The sequence below is a fragment of the Alligator mississippiensis genome, chromosome 4 (genome assembly GCF_030867095.1).
Source record: "Alligator mississippiensis isolate rAllMis1 chromosome 4, rAllMis1, whole genome shotgun sequence".
NCBI classification, from domain to species: domain Eukaryota; kingdom Metazoa; phylum Chordata; order Crocodylia; family Alligatoridae; genus Alligator; species Alligator mississippiensis.
In genome coordinates this window covers 124,838,262-124,860,532 of record NC_081827.1, presented here as the reverse complement: position 1 = coordinate 124,860,532, position 22,271 = coordinate 124,838,262, and the positions used below count along the sequence as shown (strand labels likewise).

The following is a 22,271-nucleotide window of genomic DNA, read 5'->3' as shown; positions in this document are numbered from 1 at the left end:
GGACGGCCCGGCCCCCGCCTTTCCTCGCTGCGAGCAAACAGCCGGGAGTTGGGGGGTGCTGTTGCTGCGGGGTGTTGGTGGTGTGTGTATGTTGTTGATGCGGGGGGGAGTGCTGGGGGTGGTGGGGTGTGTGCTGGTGGACCGTGTGTGTTGTTGCTGGGGGTGGAGGGGGTGTGTGTGTTGCATGTGTACGTGCTGGTGTGAGTGCTGGTGCATGTGTTGGGGGTGTGTGCTGGGGTGTGTGTGTGTTGGTTGTTGCTGGGGGTGCTGGTGGTGTGTGCGCGTATTGGCCGTGGTTCTAGTAGTGTTCGGGGGGGGGGGGGTGTCCACAGGAGCCCCTGGCCAGGCGAGCCCCTGTCAGCGCGCTGGAAAGGCGCACGGCGCGAGGAGTGACCCCCAGGACAGGAGAGCACGGCCGCCTCCTGCTTCTGGGGAGCCTTCAGCTTCCCTTCTTAATCTTCCTTATCCCTGGGCTGGAGACTTTCCTGATCCCGACTTCTCCCCCCCCCCCCTTATTTTTTGGAAGCTGCTAGTAAGTGAAGTAGTCTGAGCTTCTTTTATTGTTCTTTCGCCTCCCCACTCTCACAAGCAGGGGAGAAACCAGTGCAATAGGCGCCGGCGGGAAAGGGGGGAGGGGGGGGAATGAATCGGAGCTGAAACAGCCACGCACTCTTTAAGAAGGTGGCGGTTTTAAAAGCATCTGAGAGTCACCGTGGGGCTCATCCACGCTAATAGGTTTGCTCCAGGGAGAGAAAGAGCCCATCGGCTTCCCTCGGCACACAGAGAAGTCCTGCCCAAAAGTTACATCAGCAGGCGGGAGCCCTTCGGCAATGCAGGGTGATGAAAGTGTGCCCAGACTTGGAGCACAGCGCAACCCACGAGCAGGTCCCAGCAATCTCCTCTACGCTGACTTTCATGTACTGGAAACAGCAGCGGATTTGTTTTTCTTCCACCCAGAGCAGGCTAAAACACACACACTCCACCCAAACAAAGGGAACAATCTTTACCTGTCACCTCTCCCCCCAAACTCTCTCTCTCTCTCTCTCACACGCACACACCCCCAAGCAAAAGGGACAATCTTTACGTGCCATCTCTCCCCCCAAACGCACACTCTCTCCCTCCGTCTCACACACACCCTCCACGCAAGCAAAGGGGACAATCTCTACCTGTCACCTTACTTCCCAAACTCTCTCACAAACGCGCACGCAAAGGGGGACAATCTCAACCTGTCACCTATGCCCCCAAAGTCTCTCTCATCCCGCCCTCCCGAGGAAAGGAGAGAATCTCCTCCTGTCACTTCTCCCCCAAAACACTCTCTCTCTCTCTCTCACACACACACACACACCCCTGTGCCTGTCCGCTCTCCAGGGGCCCGGCCGGGCGCCTGTGCGGTGACGGTGGCGGGCCGGGGGGGTGGGGCACCCTCTGATCCCTAGCTCTCCTAGTCTCTCCCCCCCTGTGAATGCCCTCCCCCCACCCCCTTCTTTCTGTCATCTTTCTTCAGAAGCGCCTCAGTTGAGCGCAGCCATGTCTCCAGGCACCCCCAGCCTTTCCCAGAGTGCAACACCACGACCCCGAGATCAATGACCACATACTGTTTACTCTTAATCCCAGCAGGACTACAATTGAGGCTGGCGGCTGGCTCGGCGGCGGGGCGTGCGCTTGCTGCGCGTGTGGATGATTTCCCCCGCTCCGCTCTCCCTTTCGGGCTGGGCTAAGCCCCACTTCGCAGACAAGCCGACTTCTGGCCGCCCGCGCACGCCACTCCCGATGCATTCACGGGGCGGGGGGGAGACAGAGAGAGACATCTTCAGATCTACACCCTGGAGCTGCGGGAGGGGAAAAGAGGCGATCCGCGTCCTTTTTTATTACTCAAGTAGGTCGGCTCTGTGCAAGCAGAGCTGGGGGGTTGTGGCTTGCTCTTGTGTTTACTTGCAAGGGGCTTTTGTTTTTAATTGATTAGTGAGCACGTGCTTTTATAAACTGCCTGAGCAGGCCAGCTTCGAGTGTCACTTGATTTGTGACAGCCAGTGGGAAATGCAGAACTCCCCCCCGCCCCCAGCCAAATCGTTCAAAGAAGAGTAACTTCGGTTATTATTAATCTCGGCTACAGAAGGCTTATCTCCTACCAATATTTGATACCGGGACGAGTCCAGTAATTTCCCTGCTTTCTCAGGGACTTAACAAGTCAGCCTTTACAATTCATGAGCATCGCAATCATTTTTTTCTGCTTGGATGCCTGATTGTATATGATCTCTTTCTGTGTGCGCATCCCTAAATGATTTTTACTCTTTGATGCAAAAGGACAGAAAGCATTAGCAGCATGGATAATACCCATAAATGAGACTTCAAACTCTCGGGGGTGGGGAAACAGAAGGGAAAAAAACAACAAAACAGCCAGAGACAGAGCTTTCTCACTCTTTTTACTTGCATTCTCCATACCTGTAAGGTAGGAAGTCCCAGTAGGAAGTGTGCACAGGTGGGGGAAGGACATGGACAGAAGACCTGATTCACCATTGTCCTGCTTTTGCTGCAACAATTTACACCATTACAAAGTAGGAGTATAATGGTACCCATTACTAAATGGTTGTATTTTAGTCCCACTGTGCAATTCTATAAAATAACTACATACAGCATAGGGCAGTGCCGGACTGAACCTAGACACACAATGCTGCTCAACTCCCTTTTCTGTAATCAAAGCCATAAATGATGGGCCTTAGGTCAGGCCTCTTCCGGTTACTCTGACTGAATGTTCTTTAGACTGCTCAGCCCTTTCAGCCGCCTTTTAGCCTCACATGATGGAACCTATTTTCCCTATAAGCACCTCAGCTCCTTGCTTGGTGATGACACTGGGTGGGCCCATTCAACGGAGCAGCATTTGAATGCAAGAAAGGAAATTCAGTGATTATTGTCAGGGGCAGGATTTAAAGAAAAAGCCAAAGAAGGGTCTCAATGCATTTTATTTAGAATCCAAAAAACAACAGGTGTAAAGATTGCATTACGCTCTCTAGGATGTGTTTTTTTCCACTTCTGCAGTAGTATGAAGACGTTCAGTGGAAAAAATTGAGTTACAAAAAGCCCCATTGGCCTGATGCCAGCTGCATTTGATCCTATCTTTATTAATGTGGTAATTTTGTCTCACAGGCCTCCATGCCTCTAGTTTTACAAACTAGTGATGTCATCATGAACACCAACTGCCTCATCTTTTTTTGTGTAGGAAGTCTCATTTTACTTTTTTGTTAAAACAAGTTACCATTTTTTTGCTGGGTGCTTTCAAATGTTTAGTCAGTCAAATTATTTTCAGTAGAACCTAAAAGATGTGTCCTGATTTCCATCTCCTCCCAAATGTTTATAAGTGTACATAACATTAGCAGATACACTGGAGTACTAGGTAGCATAGATACAGCTGGGAGAGAGGATAACATTCCTCCCCCAGACAACAAGATAAGTGTCAAATATGATTTTCATTGTGCCTTACCTACTGAAGGGTAGAAAACAGCAGACCAAAAATTATACCATTTGTTCCAAGTGCTGTTTTTGCAAAACTTGGATGGACTTTAGTTTTCAAAACCCAAAGAAGAATTGGTTTTAATAAGGTTTCAGTTTTATCTGAGCTGCCAAACACCAGGGTATTTGGATAAAAGATTTCAAACAATCACTACCATAAGCTTTTTTTTATTATTATTTTTTGGTTTGGTGAAGTTGGTTAGAAATGTACATCCAATTTCATTCAAACTCTCAGTACTTCGAGGGTGGCGGGAAAACAATTTGGGTAAATCCCCATGCCTGCACGGCATCCAGTGATTTCAGCAGTCATAGTTCATGTCACATTGCAGAATTGGGGCCCATGAGCCAAGCTTGCATGCTAGGCTATGCAAACAAATTAACTATCAGATTCCTTTTTGTTTTATCCCTCTAAAAACACAAGACTTTTCTACTGGCACGGATCTAGTACTGTCATTTACACGGCTAAAAAGTAGGTATTAATGTGATTCTGATATAGTAATGTTTTCTATACACCTTAGACCAATGTAAATGGCTACAAAATCAGGTCCAAATACTTTAACATTTTCAGCATGCTTGTGTAACAATGGACCATTATGATGATCTTACAATCAAAGTGAAAGCAAGAAGCAGCCAGAGAATTAATATACCTCCATATTAGTGTGAGAGTGTATCAGCCCTCACTGCTGTAAGAGCTATCAGGTTAATAGAATAATCCCACCTGCTCCCAGACTATTACTTTATCATTCTTGATTTTACGTAGTAAGTATTTACTCACGTCTCCATCATAACATCATCGTGTCATCTGCCTTGATTCCTGTGAGGGGAAAAAAAACCCTAAAATATTTCAAATGAAACAATCTGCATTCATGCAGAACTGGTACCCTTCCCCCACAAGTTTGATACAGAATCCCAGATATAATATTTCGACTAGACTTCTGAGCACTTTTTTCAATAAAACCACAATAAAGATTCTGATTAATTAAATGGCACAATTGTTTTGTCCATTATATAGGACCCCTTGTTTATTCATGCAGCTTTTCCTTAGATACTTGTCTTCAGACTAAATATCCATGAGATAAAATGAGTTACAGTAGAAAAACTATAAGGGAGACTTCACTTAGTTGAGATACCACATTTAGGCTCTTTTAAATAAAGAAAAATGTGTTGTGTTTGGGGTTGGGAGGTGGGGGAAAAAACTAAAGAAACAGCTATGTTAATTCAAAAACCAAAATGGGGAAAAATATTTTTACCTTTGGGCTTCTGAGATTTGGGTAGTTTAAACTGTTCCCTTAAAACAAATTAAGCTAACTAGAAATAAAAGTGAAGCTGTTTACTCTTAGTTGTTCTAAGTAGTTAGAAGCTCAATTTTATATTTTCTTTCACTTTAAATAATAGTCATGTTAGTCTGAAGTCAAGCAGAAGGCAGGACCCGGTGGCATCTTAAGGGCTAAACTGAGTTAGTTTTTAAGGTGTAACCCTCCTCTGCTTTCTCTTTTAATAACATAGGCCCATAGTAAGGCTCTGAAAACACTTGTGAATACTAGTACCATAAGTAACCTTTTGGTTTCAGGGAAATTACTCACACATGTAAAATTAAAGATGTGTATAACTGAAGTGGACACACACAGATGGAAGAAAAGTACAGGGATAGATTTCCTCAAAAGGCCGTAACTGTATTAATACTATGCCCTCACTCCATTTTTCATGTACAGGTCCAGCACAGAAGTTGCAGGGTTCCCATCTTAAAACCCATAATTTGGCACAGACCCTCCTCAACTTTGTCTGAGATCTCAGCTCATTTTTTAATCCTCCTAAGCAAGAAGGGGGCAGAGGCTAAGGAAGGGGGAACCTCAGTCTGCAGTCTCCCCGCTTCCCTTAGGCACAAAATTTACCAGAACTGTTCTCTCTAAAAGCTGACTCTTTAACCCTTTTTCAACACTGGACATCTACAATAAGCTGTAAAGTAAAATTCTAATTAACTCCCAAGTACTAGCTTTCCAAATCCTATTTTTAGCCTAAGTGTATCTCCATGATGCAGCTGCATCCTAAGAACAGAGTTCCTAATTCCCAGTGTATTTACATGGAGGCAAAGTAAGGTATAAGTGGACAAATAGGCCCCCGGAGCCTTAAGAAAGTCTAATAAATGGATGGGGGTGGAACGAGAGCATAGAACTAACTACATCTCACTTTCCCCTGGCTAGGCAACAAGGCTAAGTACAGACAGTCAAAAAGCCAGAGGCTGAATTGATGCAATCTTTGTAGGTTAATCTAAACTGCATAGATTGAACTGAAAAGCAAGTGAACAGACAGACATTCGCGTCCGATTCTGAAAATGCAGCCACATTCTGGCTGAGGCCAGAAGCTGGGGGGTACTACTGGGCACCTGCCAGCCACTGCCAAAGGGAAAGGAGGAAAGAAGCCCTCCAAGCAGAGTGGCCATGGGCAGGCCCCAGCCTGGGACCAGCATGCTAAGGTCAGGGGGACGGGGACATTAAACCCCACTCCCTGGCCCACATGGACCCTAGCCTGGGTCTGTCTGGGGTGGGGGGTTGCCAGGGTTATCCCCCACTCCTGGCCCAGACCACCATGCTGAAAGGAGGGGGGGGGGGCGTTAAATCCCATTCCTGGCCCACAGGGGACACTACATGGAGTCTGCCTGGTGGGGGGGCAGCCCCAGTGAGGCTTTTGCCCCGCCCTGAGCAGGGAGTGAGGTTGGAGGGGGCGTGGGACAGAGGCTTGGCTCATGGGATGGGGGTGGCTCCCACCACTGCCTGCACTCCTGGAGTGCAGGGGGGGTTCCCCCGATCTGTGCAGCGCAGCGCAGGGCGGGCTGCAGCTATGGGGTGGAACCAGAGCCAGCACTGCGTAGGGCTTTTCTTGCCAGGGGCTGGGCTTGGAGTGGACTCCAGCAGCACTGGGAGGAGGCTGCAGCCACCCCAGATTTTGCCGCAGCTCCACTCTCAGTCTCGCACCACCACCCGGAGCAGCCCTGGCTTTTCCTGGCACATGGGTGGAGGTAGAGTGTTCAGATGGGGCTACAGCGGGAGGTGGTGTGGGGTTGGGAGTGGAGCTGAGGCAAATTTTGGGGTGGCTGCAGTCTCTTCCCAGTGCCACTGGAGCCCGCTCTGAGCCCAGTCCCCAGCAAGAAAAACCTTGCGCAGCACCGGCTTCGGCTCCACCTTGCAGCTGCAGACTGCCCTGTGCCACGCGGATGTATCGGCTGATACCAATCCGATGTCCAATACAGCTGCCTCCGATTCCTGATACAGCATCCCCTCCCACGCTCCCAGGGTGCAAGCAGTGGCGGAAGCGGCCTCCACCCCATGTCTCACGCACCCCTGTCCCCCTGGGCAATGCCTGGCCCCTCCCTCATCACGGGGGGCATTGATCTGCCCCCACACAACCCTTCTCTCCTGCCTCTCCTTCCGACTTACCAGCTGGAGGCAGATCTCCATGCTGCTGGCTCTGCTCCGTGCTGCGCTGCAGCTGTGCTCAGCACAGGCATTTATTGGCCAAATTATCAGCCCCATAGGGCCGTTATGCAATATAGACAATTTTCTTCATGGTACCCATCTGATATTGGACCAATGTATCAGTGCACCTTTAGTTTGTACCCTTTCCCAGTCCACACGGGACCCCAGCCAGGGTCTGATGGGGGCAGCCCCTGCCAGGCTTTTGCCCACCCAACTCAAACAGACAGTGGGGCGCCTGGTCACTCTGGCCTGGGGCCAGCATGCTGAGGCAAGGAAAGTGGGGTTTAAACCCCCTTTTAGGCTCACACAGGACCTCAGCCCCAGTCTGCCACAGGGGGAGAGAAGCCCCTGCCACGCTTCTATCTCCTGCTCCCAGCTTGGTGGGGGGCAGTCCCTGCCAGGGTTTTGCCCTCCCCTCAAGTGGAGGGCATGGCCATGCCATGGTCAGGGGCTCACAGGATGAGGTGGGGAGGGAGGGGGTATAAACCCCCTCCCTGACTGCAGAGGACTTCAGCAGGGGGGCAGAAGCATTGCAGAGGCTGCCCCCCCCCAGAGCAAACCCTGGCTGGCGTCTGGAACCAAGGAGCAGGGTTTAAACCCCCTGCCCCCCCACCACCCACAAGGGACACAAGCCAAAGTCTGCCTGGCAGGGGTGAAGTAGCTTGTGCCTGGCCTTTCCCCTGTTCCCCATTCGAGCACAGGGGCAGGAGGTATGGCCAAATGCTGGCCAGGCTGGCATGCTGAGGCGGAGGAGGGGGGAGGGGGTTTAAACCCCGCTTCCCTCTCCTCCCCTCCACCCCAGCCTATTGACTTGGCTGGTGTCTAGCCATGCCCCTCCATCCCTGATTGAGCAGAGCCAAAGTCTATGAGGGGCTGCTCCGCCCTCACCAGGCAGACCCTGGGTGGGGTTCATAGCCAGGTTTCCCACCCCACCCTCTTCTCAGCCAGCTGAAGCAGCGATACTGCTCAGGCTAGGGAGCAGAGGGGTGAGGCCAGCCCTGCTCTGCTGGAGCAGACAGCACAGCCCAGGGCTGCAAAGCAGCCTGGGATGCTGGGATACTGTGGGTTAACTTGAACCAGGAAGGGGTACGGGACAGAAGTTCCATGAACTGGTTTGACCTAAATCAGTTAAATCTGATGCTACACCAACCAGGTTTATCTTAAACTGGTTTTGGCCATTTTGAAAGTGTTTTAAATGCACTCAACTTCTGTTCCATTACAGGTTTAAATTAGTTTCTGATAACTTAATCTGGTTTATATGTAATTTCTGTCCCTGGCCCAAAAGGCAGAGTGCCTATGAAAAAAAAGGAGCCCAGCTCTGCTTTTTTAGGCATGCTGTTTGTCTCTCACCTTTTTCAGTTGCCTATCCCAATAGTCTCATCCACACCATTACCCACCTGGTCAGGCTGGGCAAGGGAAAGAGAAGACTTTATCAGATCATGACTTAGGTGAGCAGTGGACCAATTCACTTCAAGTAAGGAATACACTCTGTGGTTTTAAAAGCGGCTGGTGATTTGGAGTGTCTTGAGTGCTCAACTTGCAATACATTAAAAGGTTGGGTTTCCAGAAAACAAATGCCCATCACTTCTGAAAAACAGGTGCTTTTTTAAGTTGTCTCATACTGGCCAGTAAAAAATGGAGATGCACCAAATCACTAATGACTTCTGAAATGCAGCTTACACCTGTGAGTAAGTATTAACAGGACTGAGTGCTTAAAGAGTTACCAGTAACAGGAGGTATAGGAATTTGTATATGCTGATTGATTATGATTAGTATCTCCATGGTGCCTCTTTAAACAGAAGAGAGAAAAAGAAGGGTCTTGTAAATGACTGAAAATGAGACTTCTCCTCATTACTGGAACAGTCTCTCTTTCTGATTATAAATCTACCTTTGTACTAAAGGACTGAAGTTTCACTATGAAGATGCAATAATATGTAAGTTAGATTGAAAAAAAAAACCCTAGAAAATTTACGACTGATTTTTTTTTAAATTAACATAGCTGTAAGCATGTAAACATACAGTATCTAAGCCTTATGCAATGCAGGGAACATGAACAAAACATTAATTAAAGAAGCAAATAGATCACCTGCATAGCCAAAGATAACATGCATCACAGCTAACTTTGCTCTCTTGACCTCTGATCTCAGTTTTAAAATGATAGCATATACAGTTTGGGGTAATGCATCTTTCCTTGTAAAGCCACTTTCTTTCAGTCTCATCTTACAGCAAGTAACAAAAGTTCTAATGTCACTAAATTACTGTCATGAACACAAAGAGGAAAGTAGGTTTACATGCCGTGAGTATGTGGTTTTTATTTGTAACAGGGCAGTCCTTGATGCATTTCACCAATTTAAAACTGAGAGTGGAGTTTCTTCTAGAAAGCAATTGCTGGGTTATGAAATAATACTGTAAACTCAGCCTACCAGCAGCACCTAGACTTTTGGGGAAAGGACTGGCTTTATGATTGTCAATAGCTCTGTTTTGATTATTAGATTTTATTTTGCCCTTTTCTAAATAATTGCATTCTGCTATTTGTAAGGTACCATATAGTAACTGCAATATAAGAACCCTTGCCAATATAATCAGGGCCAAATGCCAAAAAAATAAGGTAAAAATATTTTTATGTAAAAAAATTGGTTAGAAGTTGCATTAAAAAAAAAAACTTGCCACAAAATGAGAGCCTGATTCTTCACTACTTTCTCCTTCTACAGTCATTCACAGTTGTGCAAAGGGAAGGCAAAATGGGTGCAAAATGTTCTTATTTAGCACCATTTTGAACCCAGTCTGCAGGCTGACTATTATTATAGTAGACTCAAGACTGGAGAAACAGCTCCATAGATTTATTATACTCCATCTGACTATCAGCATCAAGCATGTCTCCTCACAACTTGGTGCTCCAAGCCTAACTTAGCTATGTATTCAGTGCAGTGGTGATTCCTTGTGGACTCCTAAGGTAGTAAGGCTTTGATGAGGAGATTTGATTTGTCTGATCTTAGTTTGCATCGTTAAAATTGTCATCACAAGTTATAAAATTTTCCAGATGTCCTTAAAATTTCAGCAACATTATTTGACTGGTTGTGAAACAGGAAGTAACACATGGCATGAGAAATTATAACAACAGTGTGAGAAAAAACACTTTCTTAAAGTTAGATAACACAAAACCATATTCAAATAGAAATATTTCATAAGGACATAGTCACATGGCCATAACGTGAGCCACAAATTACTTGGTATTTGCTATTACACACTGGAAAATCCAGATCATCCATACAGCTATTTTGCAGCATTATACCATGCTCTCTTGAAGCTAGAAACGTAATTTCATATTTTATAAACACATATATGTAATGTGACTATCTATATTTCATAATGAAAAATGTCAGGCAACCTTAATAATAGACAATGTAATATGCACACATTCTAGTTTTGTTTTCCATCTAGTCATGTATACAGCATATGTAAAATAAGTTTTTTTATCATTTTGCATATTAAAAGGTAATTCATAGATTCATAGATGTTAATGGTTGATAGTTGACACAAAGTATCAAATAGCAATCAGTCAAGACAATGAAACTAGATATTTTTGATCTACTGTGTGTAAAAACTCCTTTACTAGCAGCTTTAAAGATGTGTACGTAGTGCACCTTTCTGAAATATGTATGCCAAAGTTGTCTAATAAGTGACCTGATTTTTCAAAAGTGCTGAATACCGAGCAACTTGTCCTTTGAAGTCATTGCTACCTATTTGACCACCTAAATATGATCTTATGAGACCAACCTCAGGTACTCATTTTAAAAACTGTATGAGAGACCTCACTATCCATTATGTATAATTTAAAAAATAGATGCCCTAGCATCTGTGGATTTCATACTGCCATTTTCTATCACCAAATGGGAATGTTTCCATTAAGTATCCTGCTATCCTTTTAGATATTCTAAACTCTAGGCTTCGCTGTAAATTTAGCTCTACAACAATATAGAAGAGCTAAGAGAAGCTTAATCCTTGCAAAACTATTTCTTGATAACTGGAGAAAATTAAATTAAGGACATATAAAACAGTGAGCAACTTTCAGGCAAAGGCACAATCAAGAATATTTTGAATGTCAACTTTAGGGATTATTCCAGTCTAATGTGACCCCTGATATTTCAATACCAGCAAACACAGCCTTTTAATGCTTTAAGGGGCCCACTTTCTTTTTTTGCAGAGGTGAAACACTTGTCTCTGTTGTAAAATTATGCTACAGAAGACGGGTAAAGGATATCTAGGATGACTAAGCATTGTTGAGCTGCCACAGCAGTAGTTGGAATAATGGTCGAGCCCCTTGGCAGTGCTCCAGCGCAGAGAAGCCCAGGTTTTACACATCTGTCATTACAAGCTTTAGGTCACAGTGCAGAACAAACAGGAAGAAAAAAGATAGGTTAGGAAGAAGAACCAGGACAGAAACAAAAGACAGAGGCTGTCTGGAAACTGCAGTAATGGGTTTTTTAGGTGTACCTAAGACAGAGACAAAGCTGTTGCCAGACTGATTAAAAATATCTAAATTACGTCTTTAAAGCTTTTATCTTTTAGCTGACTTTGGAGCAGGCTGAAAGGTTAGGATTTTCTGGGGAAAAAAACAAAGCCCTCAAATATACACAAACTCTGAAATGACTAGATGAGCAAATCAAACATACTCGTTCCACTTAACCCTTACGAAAGGAGGACCTATGTCTAGAAAGGCTTCTCTTGTAATTGTCTTTCTAACATGACCTTACTACTTCTGAAGTCCAGCACACTCAGAGATGACTACCAGTATTGGGAATAATTTTCTTCTTTCTCAGAACTCATAGCAATACTTTAATTGTAATGATTTTAGTTATTCTTTGTTAAGGTATCCAAAGCTTAACATGAGTTTGAACAATGAAATTAATTATTTGTGTTTGGTGGTGGGGGCAAGGAAGGGGGAGTTTTCAAAGAACCCAAATTGCAGTTAGGTGCTTAACTCCTAATGAAAGGTAGAGGTGAAGCCTTATAGAGATCCATGGAGGTAATTCATGAGGAAACAAGAAAATGAATAGGGCCAAGTCTTGTAGTCCTGCATACTTAAAGGCCCTTTGGTCCTTATCAATAATGGAATAATAACTAGCCAATACCCAGGATTACTAGGTTTCCTTCAAAAATGGTTTGTCTCTCTCATGGTATGTTTTAACAGCCATGAGTGACTTTGGGCATGGTGATGAAATGTAAAGCCTGCCCGCTCAACCTTTTCCCGTGGGCTCCCAGGCTTGTAAATTAAATGCAAAGTAGGTGATTCAGAAGGGTCTGAGGTCTCCTCAGGTTCACTCGCTATCAGGAAACAAAAGTGTAGTGCTGGGACACATACACAGGACTAGACCCAAGCTGTCAATTCTGCTTATAAACTTGGGGTGCACACAGCCAGGCTCAGTCAGGAGGTGATTGTGATATACCCTTATGCACTCTTCCTTAAATACTCTGTATAGCTCTTTCTATTCCCCCATTCTCCCCACTAGCTTTCTTATTTTTGCTGCCAACCATGAACATACAGTTTGTGAGTGGCTGGAAGGATGCTAAAAATAAGTCACCCCTCCAGCTATGATGTTATCTTCCCTAAGACTCTTGCCCTCTCCATCTGCTAAATTCCTGTGAGCTACTCACTGTTGAGTAGTGGGATTTCAATCTCTATGGTGACACAGCTGGTCAGAGGAAAGTACGGGTAGGTAAACAAGACTATAGAGAGTGAAAGCTAATACACACAAATGTTTTTGGATGCATTTATTGTATAACATGGTAAATGTTATATCCTTGAAATCTTACTGCAATTCACAGGTTCATCTCTTCATTTATCCTATTCCTATGATCAGTTCTCAACAGATAGACAGGTCAAAACATACTGCAATATGGAACCAAAGTCTACCCTGCTCTGTTTTGTGAAGCACATGACCCAGCTGTGTTTCAATATCTAACTACAAGCCAGAATCTAGAAAGGGCTGGGAAGAAAGACAGAAAGGGAGGAGGGAAAATGGTTAAGGTAAAATAGAGGAAGAACAGTTAACTAGGTAATGTACAAAACTGGCAAGCAGGACACTTGGATTCTAGTTCCATCTCTGCTACTAATACCTGTGTGACCTTAGGCAAGGTATGCCAACTGTTTTGGTCTCAATTTCCCCCCTCTGTAAAGCAACAATAATATTTCCCTTTCTCACAGTTAGGTAACAGCATTTTAAGATCCTTGGATGAAAGGTGTTGTACAAGTGCCAATTAGTTATAATTAACTTACTATGATTAGATCAAGGGAGAGAGGCTGAGAGAAAATCAAGAGATATGCTAACTTCATGCACTAGCATCCATGAGAAAGTGTTACTGAAGGAAGCATGTATGAACCTGGCAGTGGTACCTAGCAACTTCTGTGGTCCCAGATGAGAACTAGCAAATAGTACTATCATAGCCTTCTTCAGGTATATTCTTAGCAAATGATCTCTTTGATCTGGGGTGGGGTGGGATGGAGAGAGAAGGGATCATTAGAAAATGCTGGCCTTAGACCTCCAGAAGCTTTCCACACTAGATACAGGCTCCCTTTTGGAATTTTGCTGACTGTCTATCAGAATGGGGCCAGGAGTTGCCAAGTGCTTCTGCAACCTTTGGCTCCCCAAATTTATTTTCTGCTACTGGTAGGTGTTTGCAGACAGGGACCATGGTAGCTTCCAGTGGGCCCAAAACATGGACAAAACTACACACTGCCTTTGTCTTTTTAGTCTATAACCAATATGTATATTGGCTACAGAGATAAAAAGTCTTAAGAGGGAAAGAGAGAGAGAGAAAGACTGACCTGTACATTTCAGATTTACATGCTAAGGAGCTATATATTATCCGGGATTTTTGCTCAACTACTACTTCTATTTATAGAATGATTGTATGATCAGTTACTATGCGCTACATGCATCTACTAATATACATATGTGATCTATATATGTGTGCACATACACATTTATCTATACAAACAACTTGCTCATTACTATTGCAAGACTATAAAAGAAAAAAAGAAAGGTATTGGACATATTGGACTTGAATACAATATGCCAATTATCATCCCAATTACATGGCTGTAAATATAAATTTAAAAAAGGCTACTTCGTTACAAGGAGGGTCTTCTGTTTCTAAAAGATGCAGTACCTATATTACTCACTGTACATAAGGGTGTTTCAAAAAGTAACAGCAATTTCAACATAAAATCATTTTGGGTTCAGTGAGTGGGAAACTACACAGCAGCAGGGAACACTGATGGCAGCATTGTTGAACTCACCCATCAGTTATGACTAATTAGGGAAGTGATATGGTTCAGTAAATGGTCATTTGCACACAAAATGGTTTTATGTCAAAATTGCTGTTACTTTCTAAAACACCCTTGTACACAAATGGACCCAGTTCACCTATCTTTTATGAGCCAAGGTTCCCTTTGGTCCAGATTATCCCCTTTCATAGGATTAAAAAAAAGATGCAAGGAGGAATTGAGGAGAAAGTCACAACAAAGATTCCTTCAGAGATCTCACCAAACTCACTGTCCTATCAGAATTGGTTTACCCTCCTTATAAAAAGGTTATTTCTGAACATGGCCTATGCCTGGGGTCTCTGGAAGAAGTCAGTTATCTGTACTGGGGATACTGCCTTCCCTTGGAATCCTCCCCTGGGTCCCTGGTAGAATGACTGTTCATACCCACAGTCCCAGCACTCTTCCCTGAGTCTTTGAGGTAAAGGTTGCAGAGAACGTAACATATCTTAAGCTTACTTTTTCTGTACCAAATGTCCCCAGTACCAGACAGGGATTATTGTGTATTATCCCCACTCCCAGTTTGTACCTTCTTCCCTAGCAATGATCCCTCAACATTTAAATCAGGAAGGACAAAGACTGTCTGTTTGATTTGTCTGGACACCTTGCCAGAGTAAAGGATCCCCCCCCAGATATGTATGTGTATATAAATATATTGGCATGTTAATACCTTTACAAGAGTACCTTGGTTATTTGTGTGGTTTCTTGGTCTGCTGGGCAAGCTTGTTTGTAAATATTTATTCTTGTCTTTCATGAAGATTTTTTCCACGATGTTTTGAATCCTTTCTTTGAGCCTTTGTTAGCTGCTTGGAAGAACTCCACACAGCATAGAAGACAAACTAACAATACAGTACTTCAAATAAGGATGGTTTATTTGTTTGAAAATGGGTTCACACACACCACATAGGTACATGAAGCCATTTCACCCCAGTTCACTTGAGAGAAGCTTTCTATTTCAAAAGCAATGCTGCATTATTTCCCCCCATTTCCTGCCTCTTTACAAAATGTAATTGAGAAAATCATCAACTACGGTGATGTATGACATGTTGGATCTCAGTTCATTATTAGCTTTAGTTAGGTAAGGAGTAGAACTAGAAGCCCCTGAAAGGACTCTGCATATATATATTACAGTCTACAGCCTATGTTTTCTATTTTTGATACAGAGCACTTCATGGTTACAGTTGTGGGGAAAAAACAAAAAAGATTAAACAACCTCCTTCCCCCCCAACCATATAACATTGCTTAATTCAGTTGTACTTGTAATTAAGTCATCGCAGGTTTCTTTTTTGGGCTGAAGTATTTATGACTTGTGGCTCTACAATACTGTGCCTGAAGTCTGTGCTGTTCTTCCTGCAGTAACTTACTTGTTACAGAGGTAAAACTCAATCTGATTTCATTAACAGACTACTATATCATGCTTGGCATCAGTAGCATAACTAGAGTAGGGTGAGTGGGCCATCAGCCTGGGCACCAACTAGGAGGGGTGCCAGATTCATCCCCCCCTCCCTCTGGGAGTCTGACAGCTGCAGGAACCAGGCAGAGCAGTGGCACACCAAACAGTGCATTTGTGGGGAATGGGGGTGAGGGGCAAGTGGAATGGTTGGACCAGTACTTCCTTCCCCCAGGGAACCTTTGCCAGAGCAGATGTAGCCCTGTGCCCAATATGTATGTATAGCAGGGGAGTAAACAGGGCACCAGAGTCAACTCCCAGAGAACCCAGCCATGGGACTCCAGTCAGTGGAGTCCCTGATGATACTACAGCAATGGTAGTGACAGCAGCAGCCCAGGAAGTTAAGCCTTCTCTTCCCCACGCCCACTTCCCCTCCCTGTGCTCCAGTCCACAGTGATCAGCATACCCCCATACCTGCCCCACTCTGGGAACTCAGTGAACTTGCTATGCCTCTGCTTCCAAATTTCCAAATTTCCCTTTAGCCATCTAATGGCCAGTTTGTACTTGCAGCAACCAAGGAGTAAATAAAACGAATGATCAGTCCAAATATTAGTTTAAGAATGAGTGAATCTTTTTGTCCAATTTTAAAGTTACTTTGACAAGTTGAGCTTAAAAATTCAACTCATGCTTTGGAAGTCCCTGAGTTAGTATTCTGCATAAGAGAAAATTTAAAAAAAAATTTAAAAAGAGGAAATTGTAAACAATACGATGAGAAGATCCCAATAAGAAGATCTCAGTAAGTAAGATGAAAAATTAAACACAGCATTGGAGAGTAAAAAGACTAATACAGAAAGCATCTAAAAGGAGCAGAGCTGGAAGGATTTTAATTGAAAAGTTAGAACAGATTCCATCTTCCAGCTTGTTGTAGCTGTAATTAATACAAGCTTTATTTTTGCTAGAAAAATAGCTGTTTTAAAATCAGTCTCCCCTGTGGAAGAGAGAGCTTTATACATTACACAAAAAGGGGTTCTGAGCCTGAACTAGTTTTACCCAGTAAGTATGGTAATTCACAAGAGGCCAGATTTATTTATATGCTTCTTACTGCTGTGCAAAGTCCCATTGCACTAGTGGGATTCTATACTGGGGTGGACAATTATGTGGGCCTGAGAGCCACATAAGGAGTTTTGGAGAGCTGTTATGGGCCAAGTCAGCACCCCCACCTCCCAACAACTCACCAAAGCTCCTTATGTGGGATAGGGCTGTGGTTGGGCAGGGGAAGCTGGTGTGGATGCGGACAGCAGCTTCAGCCCCAAGCCCATGTGAGAAGGGCTGAGGCACACATCCCGATTCTCAGGGGAAAGCTGCCCTCTGCGTCTAACAGCTGATGTCGGCACCCACCTGGCGCTGCTTCCAGCGTGTGGGCCAGGATCTGGCGTAACCTACGGAGCCCTGCTGGAAGTGCAGGATGGTTGGGGGGAAGGGAGAGGAAGGGGGAAACAGAGAGGCAGTGGGTATGCTTACCGCTTCTGCGGCCCTTCTGACTGTGGCTGACTGAAGCCCATGCTGGGGCTGCCCTGCAGCTCCTCCCTGCTGCTGCCGCCACCACCCTGCAGGCCCAGGGTAGCTTGAAGGTGGCACAGGGTGGCAGCAGTGGGAAGCAGCAAGTGTGCCCACTTCTGAGTCCTGCTTTTGCCCAGTGCCTAGCATTGGCTGCTGCCACTCATAATGAGCAGGGCCACTTCTCTCTGTCTCTCTCTCCCTCTCACTCCCCCCAACCATCCTGCACCTACAGCACAGCCCCACAATGTACTCCAGATCCCAGCCCATGTATTGGAAGCAGTGCCGGGTGGATGCTGGCATCAGCTGTGGATGCAGGCGTCTGTTGCCACAGGGATTCGGGGCATCCTCCCAGGTCTGCAAGTGACACTGCTGCATCAGTGCATCAGCTGTGATCCCAGGCAGTCATCCTGATCCCTGGAGGGAACCTGCAGGTAGCATCCACAGCTGATGTCAGTGTGCACCCAGCACTGCTTCCAATGTAGGGGGCAGGAGCTGGTGTAAGCTGCGGATGGGGCTGGGACATGGCTGCCCACCCAGCACAAAGCAGCAACTGGAACCACCAGCTCCCTACAGGCTGGATTCTATGACTTTGCGACCACCGACATGCAGGCCGGATACAATCAGTCAGTGGACTGAATCTAGCCCATGGGCCACATTTTGCCCACCCCTGTTCTACATATATACATTTTTCACTATTCCTTTCAGGTCCAGAGACTGTGCAAGGGGCAGCAGCTTATCTGTGTGAGCAGACCAAAGGCTTCCAAAACTTTAAAATCTACGATGCTTATCTTTTAGTATACTACATCGAGATTAAGGTTGTATAGTATTCTTCAGAATTTGCAAAAAGCATTTGGGCCAATAAATAGGTATTAGAAAAAGCAATAGCGTACTTAAAAGTAGAAATATTTAAACATTCCATAAACAAAAGGAACTGCACAAGGGGCAATATTTTTCCTTTTACACCACCATAACCCTGCTGAATTTGGTGCAGTTGTTATGTATTTGCAGCAGTGAAAAGGAAAAATCAGAGAAGATGGTGTGAATGTGTAAACAAACAGGTATGGAAATATTATGTGGATCTCAAAATAAATATATATGGTAAATATGTGAAAATATACATCTCAATTTAGTATAAAAGAAGTAATATTAGAAGACAGCATGCTGGGATATAGATCACAAATCTAACTAGCTACCTCAAAAACAATTCAGATAGAAATAAGCAAGAGGTACTTTGTAGCATATAAGGGCAAATGTTAGTCATGAGCTAGGCTAGTACTTTTTTTTGAGCAATGAATAAAGGACTGCAAAGTGATTCAGTTTTCAAACATGCACCTCACTGATTTGTCTAAAATTAATGATTTTGTAACAGGTATTAAGGCTTTTCTTTTCATTATTATAAATTTGAGTTAACTGTATCTTTAAAGTACAGTTTGAAAATATGCATCTCTATCTTGTATTTTTTTTACTTTTGCCTGCTCTGAAGGAGAACATGTAACCCCCTCTAGTGGATGAAGTTTAAAATTGTGACCATAAGGGTTGTTCCTGGTAAGAGAGGATGAAGATGCCAGAGTAAGTGGTTGATGAATTAGATTCCCTTGTTCGCACATCATTTCAAATATATTGCATTGGAAAGAGGTGTTATGTTACTCATATTTTAGTACAGGATGCAGGAAAGCACTTGTACTATAACACAGTGAAATGAAGGAAACAAGGTTTGGGCTAAGCATCCTGTTTCACTCAAACAAGAACACAATTATGTTGAGCCACCCTGAAAAGTTTCCTTTTAATAAACAGCCACTTTAAATAGAAAGTTTTTTTTCCCCAAAATTCCAACAGAATGAAATTTAAAACACAGAAACAGAAAAACAGTCAACAGGTATAAAAATAATCTACTTTTTAATTTTTAAGTCAAACTGGGTGCATCTACACATGCAAATACTGCAAGGTAGGTTTACTCTAGAGTAAATTACTCTACAGAAAACCCACCCTGGGCAGGCATGTACACGTGCAGGGATTCAGCAGCAGATATGTTGCTCCTAGCAGCAGTCTGCTTCTGCCCACTCCAGCCCTGCACTGGGCCCCTGCAGCAGCCAGAGGGAACTCTAGGTTCCCCCTGGGTCCTAGCCCAGGGCTAGCAGGAAGCATGGGGTCAAGAGACACCTGTCTCCTGGTGGGGGCTGGGAGATTTCTCCCTGCCCCCAGGAGCTGCCTGCTGCTGGGGTGGGCTCTGGTGGCAGACCCTAGGTAAGGACAATGTCCCCCTACCCCCACAGCATGGAGCTTCCAGCTCTGTTTCCCTGATCAGTGGCAGGGGGCTTGGAAAGAGCTGTGGGGGAGGGGCAGGTCCCTGAGCTGCTTGTGGGGCAGCTAGCAGCAAGTTCCCGGCTGGGGAAGGGGGGAAATTGTCCATGCCCAGGCTCCATTGTTTGAGGCTGCCCTGGCAGCAGGCAGCTCCCAGGGTCAGGGAGCAATCTCCTGTCCCCTGCTGCCCTGCTGACTGGGAGCAAATTTGCTCCCAGCTGGCCATCTATGCATACTGCTGTACTACACAGTAATTACTCAGCAGTTAATTTGCTAGTGCATTTATAGGTAACAAGTTAACTGCCAAGCAGAGGAAATTACTACGCAGTAAGGGTCAGCATAGAAGGTGATGCCTACTATGTAATTAGCTCTGCTCAGTAAAGCATCTTGTGTAGATGCATTCACAGAAGCTTTAATAGAATGTGTATACTCATGTTTTCCTTTTCCAGGTACACATCTCTGCAATTATTTATTTAAATAGTCCTATTTCCCTTACTTTCCTCCACTAATGAAAATGAAATGGAATGTGCTATTACTCTGTTCTCATGTTGTGAGTACAGGACCATGAACCTGATGCTCCTGAGCTGCATTTCTGATGCTGACATTCTCAGGCCTTCAGTTACCATCTCTACCTCAGTTTCACCACCCACAAAACAGTGATTACCATTATTTCCATATCCCTAGTAAATTTGAGATCCTTAAAATTAAATTGGTGCCTCAGTAGTGAAGTCCATAAGTTAAAGAGGCTTATCACACATCTATATGCTGTATAAGTTTGTATCACCACAGCACTAACATCCCAGAGATAGGTAGTTAGTCTGAAGTCAGGCAGAATAGATTTGCACCTTTATAGACTTACTATAGAGCAGCTAAACAGAAAGCTTCTGCTTCCTGCAGTTCCTTCACAGTATCTAATGAAGCAAGTCCTGTGCTTACAAAAGCTTTTGCTATACATCTCTGATGTAGTTAGTCAATATCTCAACATACAGCATCAACAAGGGATGGATTTTCTAGTGAGCACTGAGCAGTACTTTAGTAGGTAGTTCCCAAGTCCTGCTCAAGAATCAGTATGCATCAAGACCACCACTTCCAAAGAATGTGGGCATTTCCATGCCTATTGAATGCAAGAAGTGACTCTCAGAGGAATCACTGAAGTGCTCTAAATTTCCAAAAGAGGTCAGTCTAAATCTTAGGTGAAGGGTGAAAGTTCTTCTCTTTCTAAACCCACACCTGCCCATAAAAGGCTTGGAAAAAATCATTCTAAGCAGGATTAGGTTAAGAATATAACTTTATGAACCTCTCTATAAGTTAGATGTAAATAGCTGATAGGAAATTTCACAAGTTTCCAGTACAAAATTTCAGATATAAGAAGAGAAGGAAAGAAAGGTTCACCTCCTGAACCTCCTCTCATGGCTGCCTGCACAGATGCATGATTTCCTGGGGATTGTGGTCCCAGTGTTGAATCCATGTTGCCAAGTAGAACACGAAAAATTAAAAAATCAGTGACTTGGTGCAACCTCAGCCACAAGGGCAGCCACTGCCCTGTTTCTGTCCCATCAATCTGCAGAGCTCAGTACGGCTGAGGGGGAATAAGAGAACATTCTCTGAAGTGAGCACTTCCTTTTTGTATGTCTTGTGGCAACTGAGGTTAATATTCGGGATGTTACATTTCTTTACAAACAAAAACCTGTTAGTCCCCTCTTGGAAGAGAATCCTGGCATAAGTCAGCATCAAATGCATCTGCTTTTCTAAAATCTGCAGTCAATATATGACACTCAGTACTGCTTATGGCTTCGTGGTGTCTTCAAACCCCATTTGCACTGGCTTACAGCATTCAGTTATCTCAGCAAGCCTTCTTATTTGCATGTATTACACACACAGTCTTTTATATTAAATGTTCATGTTTACAGCTAATTTTTCAGTATTCAGAAAATATGTTAAAAGTAGAAGTGTAAAAATAAAATTTGCAAGATGCTAGAAAGTGTCAGATGAATATGAAAAGCTTCTTGGAATCACCTCATCTGGTCAGGAAATACCCATCATTGTAATAGATGTTAGTTATCTATTTTAAAAAGGGGCTTTTAAGAAGTTTCATGTTAATTGTTTGATAATCCCACTGTACAGTGTCTGCTCTATAGTTATCAGTCATAGACTGCAGATCTGTTTAACAGGGTGTGCTGTTATGTAAAAAAACCTTAAGGGATTTCACCTGCTCTTAAACCTTAAGAGATTATTAGTGTGATGTTTGAGGGCTCCCCTCAGTTCACTAATTTGCAAGGCAAAATACATACTTACTTTCAACATACTGCTAGTTAAGTGCTAGTGAAAAGAGGTGGTTGAGACTTCCCTTTACTGTTTCTATGCAACTCCGTCAGTATCCTCCATATCATTAATGTACTAAGGCTGGAATTTTCAAATGGGCCTATGAAATTTGGTTGGATTTGAGCATGTGAATCCCTTTGGGCTGCTTTGAAACCTTCAGAATAAATCCAGGTACATAGATATATGTCTACATCATTTTTTTATCTTCTGCGTAGAATTATTCAGTTAAGATGCATAACACCAAACTCTTGTTGTCTGGCATTTAGAAATCCAGAAAATGACAGTTTAATCTGGTAAAAACTTTTTGAAACAGAAAGTGTGGAAGCTTAAGCTACACCAGGGATAAGTAACCCCCAGCATGGACTGTGGCACACAAAGGCATTTTGCTTGGCAC

General features: G+C 44.1%; 1 long non-coding RNA gene across 1 annotated transcript in view; it reads left to right on the top strand.

Annotated features, from left to right (window-relative positions):
* The first annotated feature begins 338 nt into the window (after positions 1–338).
* LOC132250194 (uncharacterized) overlaps positions 339–22,271 on the top strand; it is a 33,049-nt gene continuing 11,116 nt past the window's right edge. The window contains exon 1 of the long non-coding RNA XR_009461828.1: positions 339–1,876. This is a non-coding gene — a long non-coding RNA (uncharacterized LOC132250194). The remainder of the gene's footprint in view (positions 1,877–22,271) is intronic.